The sequence below is a fragment of the Sciurus carolinensis genome, chromosome 10 (genome assembly GCF_902686445.1).
Source record: "Sciurus carolinensis chromosome 10, mSciCar1.2, whole genome shotgun sequence".
NCBI lineage: Eukaryota > Metazoa > Chordata > Mammalia > Rodentia > Sciuridae > Sciurus > Sciurus carolinensis.
The window spans coordinates 48,407,248-48,424,743 of NC_062222.1; the positions used below are offsets into that span (position 1 = coordinate 48,407,248).

Genomic DNA, 17,496 nt, shown 5'->3' on the forward strand with positions numbered 1-17,496 from the left:
TAGTGTGCATATTTCATACTATTTCCAATACTCTGCATAGAACAATATAAGCAGGCTACTGAAATGGTGTTTAAAAATGACTTCTTGAAGCACTGCTTGCTATTTAATTTTAGTAAAGAATATTATCACTTTGTTTTGAAATGTAAGGGGAGTTACATTTAATCAAGAATCTGTGGAAGGGCTGGAGTTATAGCTCAGTGGTAGAGCGCTTGACAAGCATGTGTGAGGCACTGGGTTCAATTCTCAGCACAAACATAAATAAATAAGATAAAGGTTCACTGACAATTAAAAAAATATATAAAAAAAGAATCTATGGAAAGGAGTTAAATAATCCTGCTCTAGTAATGAAGGTTAGGGCAGAGACTTGAGGAGAAACCACATTTAACCAGGCGCTGATAGCTGGTACATTTAATATTTGTAGTAGAGGGCATATGCCCCAAAACCAAAAGCTCACTCGGTTCCGAATGATGCTGCAGAAATGACACCTCAATGCACTCTAATTTCTTTATAGATGCTTAAGTCTAGAATTAGATGCATTGATATTTATTTAAAATGCAATGGGTTACTGGTAACTGTATTTGTACTCAGTGCTCTGTGCCAGGGAAATGAGTTCAAGTGATAGCTTAGGACAGTCTGAAGGATTTAGGGGAGATCTTCCTGGTGCTGAGAATTGAACACTGAAAAATTAAGATGGAAGGTCCTAGAATCTGCACTGCCAGCAGGTTAGTTCCATCAGCCTGCTGGGATTTAGCAAGAGTATTGTGCAATACTTGTTAGAGGGGGTAATATCAAGAAGAAAGCAAGATGGCTAGAGAGTGCTTCATGTGTTAAAGTCCTGGGCTGGGGCCCATATGGGCTCCTTGATGTGAGGTAAGGATGGTTTTCACTATAGGGAAAAGAATAATTAGGAAAAGGGGGAAACCATGGAAGACCCAGAAAAGATCATAAATCCCAGATTTCTCATTTTCTTAGGCCAACTACAAAAAATGGTCCACAAATGAAGTAATTAAGAATGTGGTCAGGGCTAATTTTGTGACTCAATGGTAAAGCGCTTGCCTAGCATGGGTGAGGCGCTGGGTTCAATCCTCAGTACCACATAAAAAACAAACAAATAAAGGTTAAATTCTTAAAAAAAAAAAAGAACACAGCCAAGCATGGTGGCACAAGCCTGTGATCCCAGTGACCTAGGAGGCTGAGGCACAAGGAATCCTAGTTTAATGCCAGCCTCAGTAACTTAGCAAAACATTGTGCTAAAATAAAAAATAAAAAGGACTTAGGGTGTAGTTCAGTAGTAAAGTGCCCCTGGGTTCAATCTCTAGTACCACACACACAAACCCAGAAACAATCAAAAAGAATATAGACCACTCTTATGATCTAAGTTCAGCTTCCTTTAAAAAAAAAAAAAGCAGGTCTGTAAATTTTTTAGAGTTACTTTATGGCCAATAACCCATTGCTTTCAAGGACTCTAAGGCTCTGAAAAGCACCACCTTCTCTGAAGCCACTGAGGGCCTGATCTGGCTCTAGTTTCTCTTAGCATTTAAACTGTATGTTGTACTTAAGTAAATAATTCTCTCTCAAAAGCACTTATTTGATCAATGCTTCCAATGTGGCTTCAGAGATTGGTTTCTACAAATAACCTAACAATAATGATTTACATTCCCTCCCTAAGTTTGGGTCTATGAAGAGGGACCTGGATTTCCTGACCCAATCCACACTTCAGGGCGGGCCAGTGGCACAACGGATAGCACGCCTCACTGCGAGTCGGAAGGCTCCAATCCACACTTCATTAAAGGAATATCACACATGAGGAAGAAACAGCAAGATAACAACTTTACTAAAGAGATTCGATTTACCTAAAAGATTAAAATCCTGAATCCAACAATGCCATTTAAACAATTTAAAAGAATGCAAAGAAAGTTACACTGAATTTGAAATACACCTACAAAGTATTTATGTATTAAATTTTCATTTATTCTAAAAAATTAAAGAAGTGAAGAAACTACCATGTCAATTTCCAAAATTTTCACCAGTAAGACCGTGTGTGTGTGTGTGTGTGTGTGTGTGTATATATATATATATATATTTAAAATTTACTTGAAGGAAACAAAGAAGTTTGGTTTATTCATCATAGTATTTAAATATTGTTTTAGGAACTATTAGTGGCTAAGTATATGGGTATTCAGAATTATTGCCAATAGATATATTGTCCCCTGGGGGAAAATGAAGTTCTTCAGAATGAAGTTCTTATGTTTTTTAATCTAATAACCTTCAGGGAATGACCCCATATCTCTCTCATAACAGGCTGAACAGCTCACTTACGACTTTCATGTTCTGTGATATATATACACAATGGAATTTTATTCAGACATAAAGAAGAATGAAGTTATGTCATTCACAGGAAAATGGATGGAACTCAAGAACATTATGGTAAGCGAAGTAAGTCAAACTCAAAATTGAGTGTTGTATGTTTTCTCTCATATGTGGAAGCTGGTGAGAAAAAGCAGGGGACAGGGTGTTGTGGGGGGAATTTCATGAAAGCAGAAGGAAGACCAGTAGAGTATAGGAAAGGGAACCAGGGGAGGGAGGAGGAAAGGGAAAGGGGAAATACTGGGGAATAATATAAACCAAATTAAATTGTTATTTCATGTGCATGTATGAATATGTAACAACAAATCCACTATTATGTATAATTATAATGCATCAATAAAACAAATAGGGAAAAAAGACTTTTATTTTCATTTGTGACCAACTGTGCTGGTTTTCAAAGGTATAAAGCCAAGTTTCTAGTAAATGTGTCTTCTGAGGTCCACACAACTAAATGTTCCCTGTACCAAGCCTGAGAAATCCACCACAAAGTGTAGGTTGCTGTTGGTTTAACAAACTATCATGTGGTGGTATATTTGCACACCATGGATTTTGCAGTGATTCCAAACCAACTGTCTATTTTCCTTTTGAAAAAAATCCTAGAACAGGATACACAGCTCTTTGCATTTCCCTTCAGAATATCATAATATCAGATACTCAGGTATAATACTTAGGTCCAATATACCCAAGCTGTCTCTTTGTCAGATAATTAGCTAGACATTGATGCTGCACCTAAATAGTTCTTAGGGACCCGATGTAAGCCACACTCACTGAAAGCTCTGCTAACAGCCTGGGGACTGTGAGAGACACTGGGAGGTAAGCATCACACTTGTCATTAAACCTTAAGGCTCCAAAAAAAAAAAAAAAAACCTTAAGGATCCAATGGAAAATCAAACTGTGGTAGGGACGGAGTGTAGGTATTACTACACAGCAAATGACATTAAAAGTGTGGGAACTACCTAAATGGAGCCAGAGTAAACATAACCACAATAAAAACACGTGAAATCATAGTAACTTTTTACTAGGCACTGTTAGTTATTATATAAGAATAAATATATAAAAATATACAAATTCTACATAAATAATATACAAAATGTGGATATTTATTTGATCAAGGCCATTCCCAGACTGTCATCTCACTTTGTTTAAATTGGTTTGTCATTCTCCAAAATTCTGCAGGCAAGTGATTTCAGGAACCCAGCCTTTGAAGCCCACTCTCAAATGCCATTGAGAAAACATGGAAAGAAACAAGAGGAACGGAGAACATCTTCTGCTATAATCATCACTTTTTTGCAGTGAGTGGAGAAATAAAGAATAAAACTGAGGAGGCCTGGTCTCATAACCACAAATCAATTCCGTATTTTCTGTTTGGAGTTGATTTCTCCTATACCTCCTCTGACAAATGGTAGGACAAGGAGTCCCTGTGACTACATACCTCCCAATTATTAATAACAAGAACTTCCTGCAGAAAGTCTCCTTGACGAATTAACACACAAGCCTCTACCTTATTGTAATTCATGGAAAAGGGACACTGGAAATTTACCCTGAAACAAAGTCCATTAAAATGTGATTTAAGCTGTCATCAGAAAGGAGCACAAAAACTGCTCTGAAGAGTTGGTAGGATCAGAAATGGGCATATTTTTTTGAACATCTATTTTTTTTTATTGATGTATACCCTTCAAGAATAATCAGTTATAAGCTGTTTTGTATATTTTTTTGTTGTTATTTGTGTTTTGAGATGGGGGTCTCACTACGTTGCCCAGGCTTATCTTGAATATGTGAGCTCAAGTAATCTTCGTGTCTCAGTCTCCTGAGTGTCTGGGACTCCAACTGCACAACACCAATCCTGGCTGTCACAAGCTTTTTTTGTTGTTTTTGGTTTTAGATATACAGGATCGTAGAGTGTATTCTGACATATTATACATACATCTCTTTTTAAACATATAGTAAGCTTTAAAAAAGCTTACATCTCTTGAAACAGTAACTGTATTGATAAGAATTTGTTTTGGAACAGATATTAGATAATGAAAAATAATATTTAAAAAAAGAGTAAAATATTAAAACAATCTCAATAACTACAGTTGGAATCTGAAGCATCCATAAAATACACTGAACTATTTTCATAAAAAGTAAATGTGAATGCTGGTGGTGTGATTTACCAGTTATATTTTGCAGTCCAATTCATAATACTTAGTGGGTGTTCTGGGGATAACAATAGTTAAAAAGGCAATTCCTTCATAGAGCTTTGCATGCTGCTAATATAAAATGATAATAATATTAAGGATAAAAAGTACTATGAAAAAAAAATAAAGTGAGAGGGCAATAGAGTAACAGGACTATTCAAATCAAGATCACCAGGATTAAGAGGTAATCTCAATTTAAAATGTTAAATGACTACTCATTTTCAGAAAGGGGGGGAATCAGTGTACCATCAATCAAAAGAACACCTATGTTCCAAACTGCTGAGGCCCATAATCAACTTCCAGGAATCTGTAACTTTTTAAAAATTTAAAAGGAATTCCACTAAAAAGTCCCCATACTTACACAATTGTGGATTTTTGCCTTTGAATTATTTTCTATTCCTAATAGATGAAGAGTATGTGCCTATGTGTGTATGTATAATCTCTAATTATATTGCTTATAATAAAAATTTTTAAACTGGTCTTCCCAGTGTTGTTTTGTAAGAAATGTTTAATCTGAGGTTTTTAAGAAAATATTGAAGATCCAATGTCATGAACATAGAAAGAATAATTTTTTTAAAAAGCATTATGTGGGGGCAGAAAACCTGAAGCTATCAAATATCTAAATAAGAACTCAGAATTCAATTTGACCTTCAATGCAGAAAGGTATGGGAAATGTTTAACTATATCTTGAGTTTAATGAAACAGTGACCTAACAAGATAAGCAGTAGTTTCTCCTCAAATATGTATCAATTGTTACACTATTGCTGAAAGCCTAGAAGGTTAGGCAAATAGCAGATAGAGAAGGCAATTATTTCTGTTCTCCTATTCAGGAAGGTAACAAGAGAAGGCTGGCTATCCCCAAGGGCCTTTTGAGTAACTTCCCCCACCATTTTCCCAACCAGAAGTCACTTAAGAAGAACAATGAGTCATGAAAACTTTTAAAAATTAGACAGGAGCCTGAAATAATGCTTTAAGTTTAATGACACCATATGCCATATAGATGTAAAAACAAAAAGAAAATTCAAATGATGAAAATTAAGTGGAAAAATAAAAGACTTGTTATACACAACTTCGGAATAAAAAAAAGTCTAGGGTATGTAGATAGAAACTAAAAATAAAATTCGAACAAAGAAGAATAGTACTGTCTTTAGTTTTAATAGCCTTTTAAAATGCCAAGTTCTACTTATCAGTAGTGAGTAGAAAATCAGCAAATTAGTTACTCTATTTGGCTTAGCACTAGACAATCCACGGGAATAAACTGATCAGAACTGTTTCCATGGGGTGAAGCAGTTTTAGAGAAACACAGGATGATTCAAAGCACTGACTCTAACCCTGGACATAATGCTAAAGGGAATCAGGAAACTGTAAACTCAATGCTCAATTAGAATCAGGAAGTTAAAAGATGTAATTCCATATTCAATCTTATTTCCATTTAACCTAATTTCCATTGATGACCCCACAAAAATAAAAGTGTTTGACTATAAATAATGAATATATATATATAGTTATATGCTATAACTATATATGACTCATTGTTCTTCTTGACTATGACTATATATATATATATATACATATATATATATGCTATCAAAAACATATTTAAAAAAGGTTCACAGAAATTCCACTTCTTTGCGCCTCATTAAAAAAAATAGCCTAGAAATTTTTGTTGTTCTTGTTGTTGTTTGCACTGGGCATTGAACCCAGGGATGCTTAACCACTTAGCCACCTCCCCAGTCCTTTATGTTTATTTTTTGAGTCAGGGTCTCACTAAGTTGCTGAGACTGGCCTCAAACTTGCCATCCTCCTGCCTCAGTCTCTAGAGTTGCTAGCACTACAGGTATATGCCACCGCACCTGACTGAGCTTTTTGTATTTGCTTTTATTTCTATACATTTTGTGGCATAATCTGTAGTAAGAAGCATACAGGAGATTGGGAGGCCATTTCCAAATTTTATACTGAACAAGATCCAAACTGACATTCTGACTAATGACTAAATTTCAGAAGCACTATTAAGAATGGCAAAATTGATTATGGGTTTGATGGGAGGTATCTTTAAAGGAAAAGAATGAATTCCATCTAAGGGTCTCATAGCCTTGAGATGGAAAAGGCAGATGCTTACAACTCAGGTCCCAAACTACATTTGCCATTTCCTTCCACCAGTCAGGCACCTCTCACTTAGATTCTTCTCCCAGCAAACTGTACCACCATTCACCAGTTGCATAGAGTAAACAAAATCTTAGCTATCATCTCAGGTTCATCCTCCCTCCCCTGCTCACCTGACATTCACCCACGCTCCTGTTCATTTTCATTTCCTATCTATTGATTTACCGCAGCTCTCTCGAGCTTGGTTCAGATCACAAACAATTCTGCCTTACAGAGGACAGGAATGAGTGCAAACACATCAATAACCCAAATAAATGTTAGGTGGGTTGAATCCCTGCACTAAAAAAGTACATAAAATTATTATTTTTTTAAAAAAGCATTATGGTAATAAGAATTTTGGGTGATACTAGTATTTGGTACACAAAGTATTAAGAGAAAACATAATGGAGAACAGTTTACAAAGAAGATACAAAGTCATGGACATTTTTGCACAAGGAGAAACCAGGAACTTTGCAGTCGTTTTATTTAATACAGGAGATTCTCCCTCTCTGATTTTGATCCCAGTCCACTTCCTGCTTTCCTGGCCTCTTTAAAGCACTCAAATGGCTCCCTGTGACCAAAAAGTCCATTGCTTATTTTCACTTAAGAGAAAAACAAAAAGTTAACAAATTAACAAAAAATTAACGAATTAAAAATTAACAAATTAACAAAAAACCAAAAATTAACAAAAAATTAAACATATTAAAAACAACATAGTATATCGTGAACCCCATTAGCGACAACAATTATTAAGGGAAATCTTAATCTAAACTCTACCCTAAGTTTTTGGGTTTTTTGAAGTAATCTCAGAGACCACAGAATTTCATCTGTAAATATTTCAGTATACCTCTAAAACAGAGGGTTTTTTTGTTTTGTTTTGTTTTAAACCAACTGTTTAAAACCCAACTGTAATGCCATTGTTACAATTAACCAAAATTAACATAGTTTCCTTAATATCCAGTCAGGTTACCTTTCTCCAATTATTTATTTATTTTTTATTCTTAGATGGAGGTGTGTCCTTCTGACGTCTATTACTTCCTAGAATTGCACACGAGGTCCTTTATAATCTGGCCTCTGCCTTCCTTTACAGTCTTCCTTTTTACAACTTGCATTATCCCTCTTCCCTAAATCCTGTGCCTTCAGTCATAAGCACTTAATTTTTGTTCCACTCACTGGCAGTATCTCCTTACCAGGTCTTTGCCTGTAATTTACGGTGATCTGTCTCCTCTCACCCAGATTCTCTGCTCAGGCTCTGTCTCAAGCCTCAGGTTATGTTATGTTGCAGTTACATCCTCCTAGAAACCCTCCCTGCTGTGACTCCCTGGGCTGTGTTGCCCCTGCACCCAGAAATGAACCCCTTGCTGCCTGGATAGGATACCAGACCTTCTGCTTCCTCTCCCTCAAGTTTCATTAAAAAAACAAAAACTAATTTTGGGGTCTGAAATTGTGGCTCAGTGGTTGAGCGCTTTCTTACAACATGTGAGGCACTGGGTTCGATCCTCAGCACCATATACAAAATAAATAAATAAAATAAAGTTTTAAAAGTGCTTTAAAAAAAAACCCTAATTTATAGTTTTCAGCTTGTTAGAAATTAACCTGCCCCTGTTGAGTGTCCACATTTTCATGGCAGAGTTACCATTCTTCAACTTATTATGCCTTTTGGCCTGTATGTTCATGCATAATTTTCATGCAGATCTGCTTCATATGATGATCTATAGGTGCAAATCAGACTTGTGTTCAAAGATTATTTGTCAATACAGGTTGAGTATCTCTTCTGAAATGCTTGTGACCATTAAGATCTGTTTTTCTTTTCTTTCTTTCTCTTTTAATTTTCCTTCTTGTTTCTTTTTTGGAATGTGTGCATACATATGAGTTCTCCTGGGATTGGGACCCAGGGCTAAACAAAAAATTCACTTGTGTTTCATATATTCCTCCTATACACATAGCCTTAAGGTAATTTTACACAAAAATTTTCAAACAATTTTGTGCATTTTAAAAAACTCATCACATGAGGTGAGGTGTGGAATTTTCCACTGGTGGCACCATATCAGCCCTAAAAAAGTTTTGGATTTTAGAGCATTCTAGATTTCAGGTTTTCAGATAAGGGATACTCAAGCTACCATAAGAAAATCTACAGAATTACTTAATTATTCTTGGTAATTCACAGAATATTCAGTAATCATGAAGTTTTCAAATGTAAAAAATAATTGTGTATGACAAGGACAAGGACAAAAGGGCCACTGGAAAAAGACTCAAATGTAAGGCAGGGATTCATAACCCCAGGGCAACAGGAGCAGAAAATAGCTTCATATGATTCTGAAAGTGGCACCAACTTCCTAAATCAAAAAATGCACTCAGGGACCTTATTGCTTTTCAACTGATAACTGACTAAATAAACAGACTTTGTAGATATTTTGGCTGAAGTGCAACCAGAAGCCTGAATTTGAAGATTAACTGTCAAAGGGAGTATCTGTAGAAAAGCTGACCACTTTGTGTACATTTCTTCATCTATAAGTTGGTGCATAATGACTAGGTGGAAGTAAAAAATTCTCTGAACCCATAACAAGTCTAATTTATATTGTGAAGCCAGCTGATCATTTTATTTTTGGTTTTGTTATTTTAAGAAAATTTTTATTTAGAGAAGTATTTAAAAATACTATATATACTTTAAACAATTTTTAACAATTGTGATCATGCAAAGCTAAGTAAACTTTATCACTATTATGCTACATTCTCTCCACCAAGGAAAAAATTTTGAGACAGGCTCTTGTTATGTTGTCTAGGTTAGGCCTGGCCTGGGCTCAACCCATCTTTCTGCCTCACCCTCCAGAGTAGTTTGGGGACAACAGGTGTGCACTAGCATACCCTGCCTAAAAATTGTAGGTTGGTTTGGGGCTTTTTGTTGTTATTGTGTTGTTTGTTTGTTTTTACTTTTTTGCAGTGCTGGGGGATGGAGCCCAGGGCCTCGTGCATGCTAGGTAAGTGCTCTACCACTAGGCCAAATTTTCTACCCCCAAAATATTTTTTTATTTTAGTTTAACAAGACTGGAATGTTTTTAAGTGTTTAAAAAATTTTAGATTCATAACCTACTAGTAATGTAATTTATTTATAAAATCTTCTGAAGAGTAAAAGTTGCATTGAACATTTATATGGTCCTTATTATCGTGCAAACACTATTAAACATGCTTCACTAATATAATCTTCACAATTCTGTGATGAGGTATGCATTATTATTATTCACATTTCACAGAGGAGCACAGAGAGAGATAAGTGAATTGCTCACAGTCACCAGCAAATAAATAGCAGAGCCAGCATTTGAGGCTAAGCTCGCCATTCTATGCGCTGTTTGAGAAAAGTATCTACAAATGTGCACACAGGTTCAGGTTGAGTTCTCACAGCAAAGGAAAGGAAAACGGGGTACCATGTCCTTACTGCGCCAGAAGAACCAATGCCAGAGATCAGTAGATTCTCAAAGCCAGTCGTCCCCTGCTGCTTCCTCTTGCCATATAGTAAAAATGTTGCAGAATCAACTCAGAAGAACTTTATATTATTCCCTTTGTAAATGTCATTTCCAGGATGGATCACCTTACCTCCCCTAACTTTTCCATTTATGTTCAAGATCAAATAGAAGGGATAGAAATGCCCTAGAACAGTTCACCTAGACACATTCAGATTGTTGTGCAGAGGAGGTGATGGGATGAGGGAAGGCCGAGTACCTTGTGAGCTAGTCAAGAGAAAAGACATATTTTACAAGAGTGTCCCAGGAAGACGATGTGGATATGTTTTCAGGCCCTCATCATGTTCCAACTTGCAGGGCACTTTGTTTCTATTTTGGAGGAATTATCCAAAATCTCATCTGAAATATGCTTCCATGGCTACAAAAGCTTATAAACTAATAGTGTCATGGCAAAACCCTGGGTCAGAAGTCAAAAAGACCCGAATCCTTATCTCCAGTAGGCCATAAACAAGCCAAGACTGAGTCTGGGTAGATAATTTAGCAGAGCTGAGTTTCAGTTTTCTCATTTAGTACAGTCTCATTATTTTACAGATTTCTTAGATGTTTAGCCATATTTGTAAACAAGTAAATACAATTTTATGAAAGAAAAAGATGTTATTCTTCTCATCAAATACAGCTGAATAAAGCAAATAAAAAATTCCATTCTTCAAAGAAAGAGGTAGGATAAGGTAACAGGGATAGAGAACACTAATGACTAGATGTTCCAGGTACGTTTTCTTAGTGCTCAGAACAACACTGTGAGCTTAATCCAGTGATGTGAGATGTCAAAATCCCCAGAGATTTTTTTAAAAAATTTATTTGGCCCTTTAGCTCAATGAAGATAATTTATGGATAACACATAAGATAATGAACAACTAAAGTTTATTCAACAACCACAACCCCTATATCATGCCTTTGCTGATCTCAAAAGCAAATTAAACACAGATATATTTGCATGGAAACATCTTAGAAGAGAAGTGGGGGGAGGATGGGAATAAGAAAGAGAGTAAAATGAATAGGACATATCTTTCCTATCCTCATATATAAATACATGACCCAAGTAACTCCACATCATTTACAACCACAATAATGGGATCCTAATTGGAACGAGTTATACTTATTCTATGTATATATAATCTTTTAAAATATACTCTATTGTCATGTTAAAAAAAAAAGAGAGAGGGGTATTTGGCCTTGACCATTTTGGACCTGCCTAGGTAAGTTTGAAATTCCCAGAGCAGGTCATCAGGAAGGGAAGCTTGAAATACTTGGGCAAAAGGTAACGCAGCATGCTGTCCACAGGCAGAATTTCTTCTTCAGTTGAGCCTTAGCTCTGCTTTTAATTCACAGTAAGAGAACCCACTCTCAGCTTATCTAGGAAAATCTCCTTTACTTTAGGTCCATTTATTATAGATTTTAATCACATTTATGAAATGTTCACAGCAATATCCAGATTAGTGTTTAACTGAATTACTGGGGACTATAGCCTAATCAAGTTTAACATCAAAATGATCATCTCATATGCAAACAAATAATGCACTTTCCTTTTTTTTTTTTTTGGTAACTATTTCTTCCCTGTGTAGTTATGCTTACACTTGATGGCTACCAATTTATTTTGAGATAATACGTGTACAAAATGTGTAATTCTTACTAGTTATAACCTCCTCCTTTAATGTTTTTCATGTCATGTTTTTATTTGTCATAAAACATTAGTATTTTATTATCTTGAAAAAAAAAAATCTTAGGAGCCCACATCTAGCTTCTAACCCTGACTGCCATTTGATGAAGATTTAAGCAGTTTCCTTGGTCCTCAGTTTCTTTGCCCTACTTTAAATAAGGAACTATGTTAAATGATTAACCTTTGATTTATTACAATTTAAAAACATGACTTACCTTATATCACTCTTCTTCCAGGTACTCACAGAGAATAGGTCACATGAGAAGGGAAATTAGTCAGGAAGAATCACCCAACAGGTTCCATCTACTATTTAGACATCTGAATGGAAGAAGAAAAAGACTGGTTTTAGAGGCCTGAGGCAAACCCCCTTTCCCACCAGGACTGAAATCAATTAAATTAGATCTTGAGGAAGAGTGCTTGATTCAGGCACATTGGACAAAAGCATTAAAACCAAAGAAAATAATTTCGTAAGGTTGAAGGATAAAGGTCATATCCCTCAGAACAAGATGTGGTTAACTGAAGGCAAGTTAAACAATGGAAAGTTACTGGGTGAGCTCAGAAGACAACACCAATGAACCTACAAGTAAACTACTGTGTTACCAATTGACCATGATTATGGATGCAGATACAAAACTAGTAAATAATAACACTTATTAGTACAAACTCTGTTTAAAATAGTTGATATTCAAAAAGTCTTTCTGGAAATATTTCAAATTGGGAAATAAAAATGTTTCAAGCAATCTGAAATTGCATATCTTGATTTAAGGAGTTCATGTATTTCACTAGCATCAAAGAAGGAATTTATAGTATCAAAGAAGACTAGACCTCTCTGATAACAATTTGCAATCCTAGATTTGAAATTTTTCTCAGGGTAGCAGATTGTTCCAGTTTTTACCCCAGACCTGAGTCAAAAAATGTTGAAAATGCAGCTGATCAAATGTTACAACTTTGTTAATTAAAATGACAAATTTCTGTCTTAAAGACTTTTGGAACAAATAAATATAAACAAATTTAGTGAAATCTTATCAGTGTATGTATTTGAATCATTTGAGGAATTATATATTGTTTCTATTTTGAAAATAAATGATGTTCGCTTAGTAATATTTTATGAGTAAGGGTTAATACAGTTTTCTACCAAGTAACAAAGACTCCTGATGAGAATATTTAAATTTATATAAATGGCAATAAAAGGGACAACTCTGGGTCCTTCATCAAATAAGCCAAACTTATGAACACTTCCCCCTGATCAACAATACAAACTTATAGAAAGTTTTTCAAGGTGTATGCTTGAATGTAAAACAGGGACTCCACATTCAATGTCAAATTAAGTGAAGCACTGTGTGTTGTGGCTTTGAGAAAAGTCAGAACATTTTAGAGTTCAATGTTTGCTTTTTTCTTACTTGTTATAGGGATCCAGGTTAGCCTTAAATCATTGTGCTATTATTTCACTAATAAAAGAACTCTTGATATCATGTTGTATTCTTAAATGTGTGCAATTTTTTGTTTCAATTGAAAAATAAATATTTTGAGAGGCTGGTGGCATAGCTCAGTGGTAGATGCATGTACAGCATAAGAAAGGCCCTGGGTTTAACTGTCAACACCAAAAAAAAAAAAAATATATATATATATATATATATGTATGTATATATATGTGTATATATACATATATATATTTAAAAAGAAATATTTACAGTAATTGAATAAAAAGATTTCATGTACTTACTTAATGTGCTGCACCTTTGGCCTTGGGTACAAATTAACAATAATGATGGGTGAAAGTCCCTCCCCTCCCTAACCCTTTCCTCTTTAGAGTTCCCCATTTCCTTGGGAAACACCCTCACCCGACATTTGGTCCATCTAAACATAATGGAATGAGAAAAAATCTGCAAATTCAGGAATAAGAAAGACACTGATTACCTGCCTTTCCTCTCTCCAAATGTCATAGCTCTCTCTCAGTCATGTTTAATTGCTACAGAACATCACCTGGGCACTGTCAAACTCCTAGACCAACACACGGTCACATATTCCCCATCCCGTTCCCTAACATTCTCACTTCTCTTTAAAAAATAAATTCAAGAGAAGTCAGACTGGGACTCAAGGTCAATGGTCCTCTTGCCTTCCCTATGCTCCTACCCATTTTTGTAGCAGGCTGCACAGTTTCATAGTTCATTGCTTACACAGGGCTATCTCCTCGGCCAGTTATGAGTTGCAAGGACAGAGTCCATATCTTATTTGTCAGTGTCACTGGCCACTAGCCAAGTACCTGGCATTCTGGCCCTAGAATGGCTGTTGAATGAATACATCAGCCCACATACTCAAAGACACCAGAGTGATCTTACCCTTTTCTGAAGAACCACAGGTATCTTTCTAAACGAGTCAGTGATGTGTTTACAGAATTGTGTACCTATCAAATACAAGGCCCATCTGACTTTCTATGGTTTACTTCATGTAATTGCATTTTCTAATACAGCATGTCTTACATAAAAAGGTGGGCTATGATGTAATGCATAAAGAACAGTAAAACAAAAACACGGTATCAGAATATCAAAGTAACTCTGATGTAGCTTTTCAATATGTAATTTTCAAAGTACAGAATTCTGAAAATCCTTGGAGAAGCTTCTCAAATGATTTATGGCTATAATCTCTATAATTCTAGTCCTCAGAATCACAAAAGAATAAGTAAATCCTTGAACAGGGTCCCGCTTATCTTTGTAATTTCTTCATTCCCTCATGATTCAGCCCTCACGGAGTTGTGAAATATGGAGGGTGAGCCACCCCAGTCACAGAGCTTAGGTAATTAGGGACTCTGGTTCCAGAGCTTCCTAAGTATGGATATCAAAATGGACAACCAACTTCATGAGGTTGGCAACCTTACTGCTCCCATCTGAGGTATGACAAGTGAAATTTCTAACAAGTGGCAGAAATGGGATTTAAATCCAGGCAGTCTGGGTCCAGAGTCCATTGCTCATTTTACTATGTTATGTTGTTTCTTTCTGCTTTTTTTTTTTTTTGACAATTAGGAACATGCTATTTTTTTCCCCTAACAGCAACAGATTTCCTTTCCTGTGAGTCTTTCTGGAGATAACAACACACCTTTTCCCCTTCAATGCTTCCTTGGGGCAGTTACCACAGACGAAACAGTGTTTGCCCTGTGAGACAACATCCTTCCAAATATTAGCTGGTCCCACCTTCTTACATACAGTTACCAGCTCTTGGTCATCTGATGCCCTTAGTGCCTCTGAGAATGTTTATCCACTCTTTGGTGACTTAGAAGCGGGGCATTTCCTGGAAATACTGAGGTTGGACATTTCATTTGTAATGAGGTGTTTAGAGTGTGTGAATCACTCCTGTTGCCTAGTAACTCATTTGTGTTTGGTAGGATGAAGGCAACCGAAGCACAGGTATAGTCAGGCTCAGGGCAGGTATTTATTCAGCATAAGCTCTTCCCAACACTGGACCGTTGATTTAATGCTTAATCTTGACACCATTCTTTCCCACTTCCTTACTAGTCATAGAAGCTCCTTCAATCATTCCTTGTAAGTCAGAAGAATTCAAAAAGTATTTTGGTATGCAAACAATCACCAGATCCCTTAAAACTGAAATAAAGGTAACATTATTTTTCCTATCGAATTTTCTTGTGGAGTATGGAGGGCAAGCCACTCATCCCCAAAGCTTATATAATCATAGACTATGGTTCTAGTGCCCCCCAAATATAGACATCAAAATGCACAGCCACTTTGCAGGGTAGGCATCCCATCTGAGGTGTAAGAAGTGAAAGTTAGAAATCTAGCAAGTGACAGAAAAGGCAATCAGGAGCCTTGAATGTACAAGGGAACTGGAATTACACAGTGTCCTGGAGGTTACTTGGCATCCCTAGAAGAAAGAGTTTTCTCATGAATTCACTGTAACATAACGTACTCCTAAACAGCATTGAGTCACTAATTCTGACCTCATAGTCAAGAGAGAATTTTTTTAAAGATAACAGGATCATTGACTCATTTGTGGGCTATATTCCAGACCACGGAATTAACACTCAAATACACATACTTTTTCCCCTTCTTCTTATAACACGAATTGATTACCATAATATATAGTTTCAAAAATGAGGGGATTCACCCTCAAATACCATAAGGAAAAGAAATCATGACACAGCTAGACTAAGGTCACCTTACTAATCTTTTGTCTTCAAGTTAAAGATAGCCTGACCCCCTGAGTCACAATAGAAGTCAAAAACTCAGAATAAAAACATTTTGGGCTTGCATCCTTTATAAAGTTTCCACCAGTTATTGCTTTTCTCATATACTTTATGGCTCCACCACTTTTCTGGTCATTTCTATCCTCTAATGGATAGAATATTCAAGGGAAGAAAAAAAGCATATATATTTTTAAAGCCATACACACACCAGACATGGGTGGGTATTTTAGGTTTATTTATTTTTTGTATGTTGTTTTATTTTGTCTAAATGTCTTTCTCCCTGCCCATGGAACATACCTGCTAGAGACACAAGAAAGTAAGATAAAAGGCTAATGCCTAAATATTCCTTCTAATCTTAGTGGGAAAGTCCTAGATCCTAAATTCATTTAATACTTTTGAACTGAAGGATATAAAAGTAATTTTAGAAATTTTTCTTTTTCCTTCTCATCAAATAATATTCATTATTATATGGGTTTCAGTATGGCTGACAGCCATAGGTACTACAAAGTCAAATAGAAAATATAAATTTTACTTTGTTTTCCACAGTTACAAAATGGGTATAAGTTTACTTAGCAAACTTCATCTTGGACATGTTAAAACTTTATCTTCTCTGAATTTTTTCCCTTAAAAATGTATCTCAAAAAGAAACATCTTTCCATGTCTAAAAACTTGAATTCTAACAGATCGAATTCATAGCAGATTTAAGAAAAGAATATTCTGGCTAGTTGTAGGTTAGACTTATTGGTGGCAAGAAATATGGGGGTGAATTGCTCTCCAAAGTATTTTAAAATCCTTAACCATTCTAAAGAAGGTTTTCCTAATTTGGGGTTCATAGTTGACAGGTAGACCTCCTGAACCTCTAAAAGTTGTCTTGGCTCCTACGTGTAATGGAGAATATAAAGTATTCAGTTCTGCAAACTCTCAAATGGAGTTTAGGTCTTAAGCAAGGAACTGCCAGCAGATGGCTCAGGATTTAATTCATAAATTTGTTGCTGACAACCTGCTTACTACAAACTAGTTTTAAAAAAAAGAATATTTGTTTGTACATTGTAACTGTATATTTCTAATCCTTAAATGGGAGTAGAGCCCTACCTATGACAGTGAGCACAGTTTACTGCATTTGTGTACACTGACAGCCAAATCACCATTAACTTTCTCATATTTTGAAAATGTATCTGACCTTCATTTAGCTACCTGTTATGGCCAGGCAAATAAGACAGACCTTGTCCCTGATATCAGAGATCCTATGAACTGGTTGGAGAAACAAATAAATCACACAGGGTGTAAATGTTTGCAAAATTAAAAGTTCAAGACTATTGGAATACATGGCCAAGACACACAAGCCATTCTGGAAAGTTCAGAGAAGGCTTCTTGGAAGAAACTCTAAACTAATATCAGAAGGACAAAGCGTCAGTCAGGTCGGGTGGGATCAGTAAA

At 35.8% G+C, this 17,496-nt stretch overlaps 1 protein-coding gene across 8 annotated transcripts in view; it reads right to left on the reverse strand.

Annotated features, from left to right (window-relative positions):
- The window catches only part of Sgms2 (sphingomyelin synthase 2), an 84,120-nt gene that overhangs the window by 29,933 nt on the left and 36,691 nt on the right, over positions 1-17,496 (reverse strand). For all 8 annotated transcript variants that reach the window (XR_007110509.1, XM_047566564.1, XM_047566560.1 and 5 more), the window contains one exon: positions 12,080-12,182. The gene's annotated coding sequence lies outside the window, so the exon portion shown is untranslated. The remainder of the gene's footprint in view (positions 1-12,079; positions 12,183-17,496) is intronic.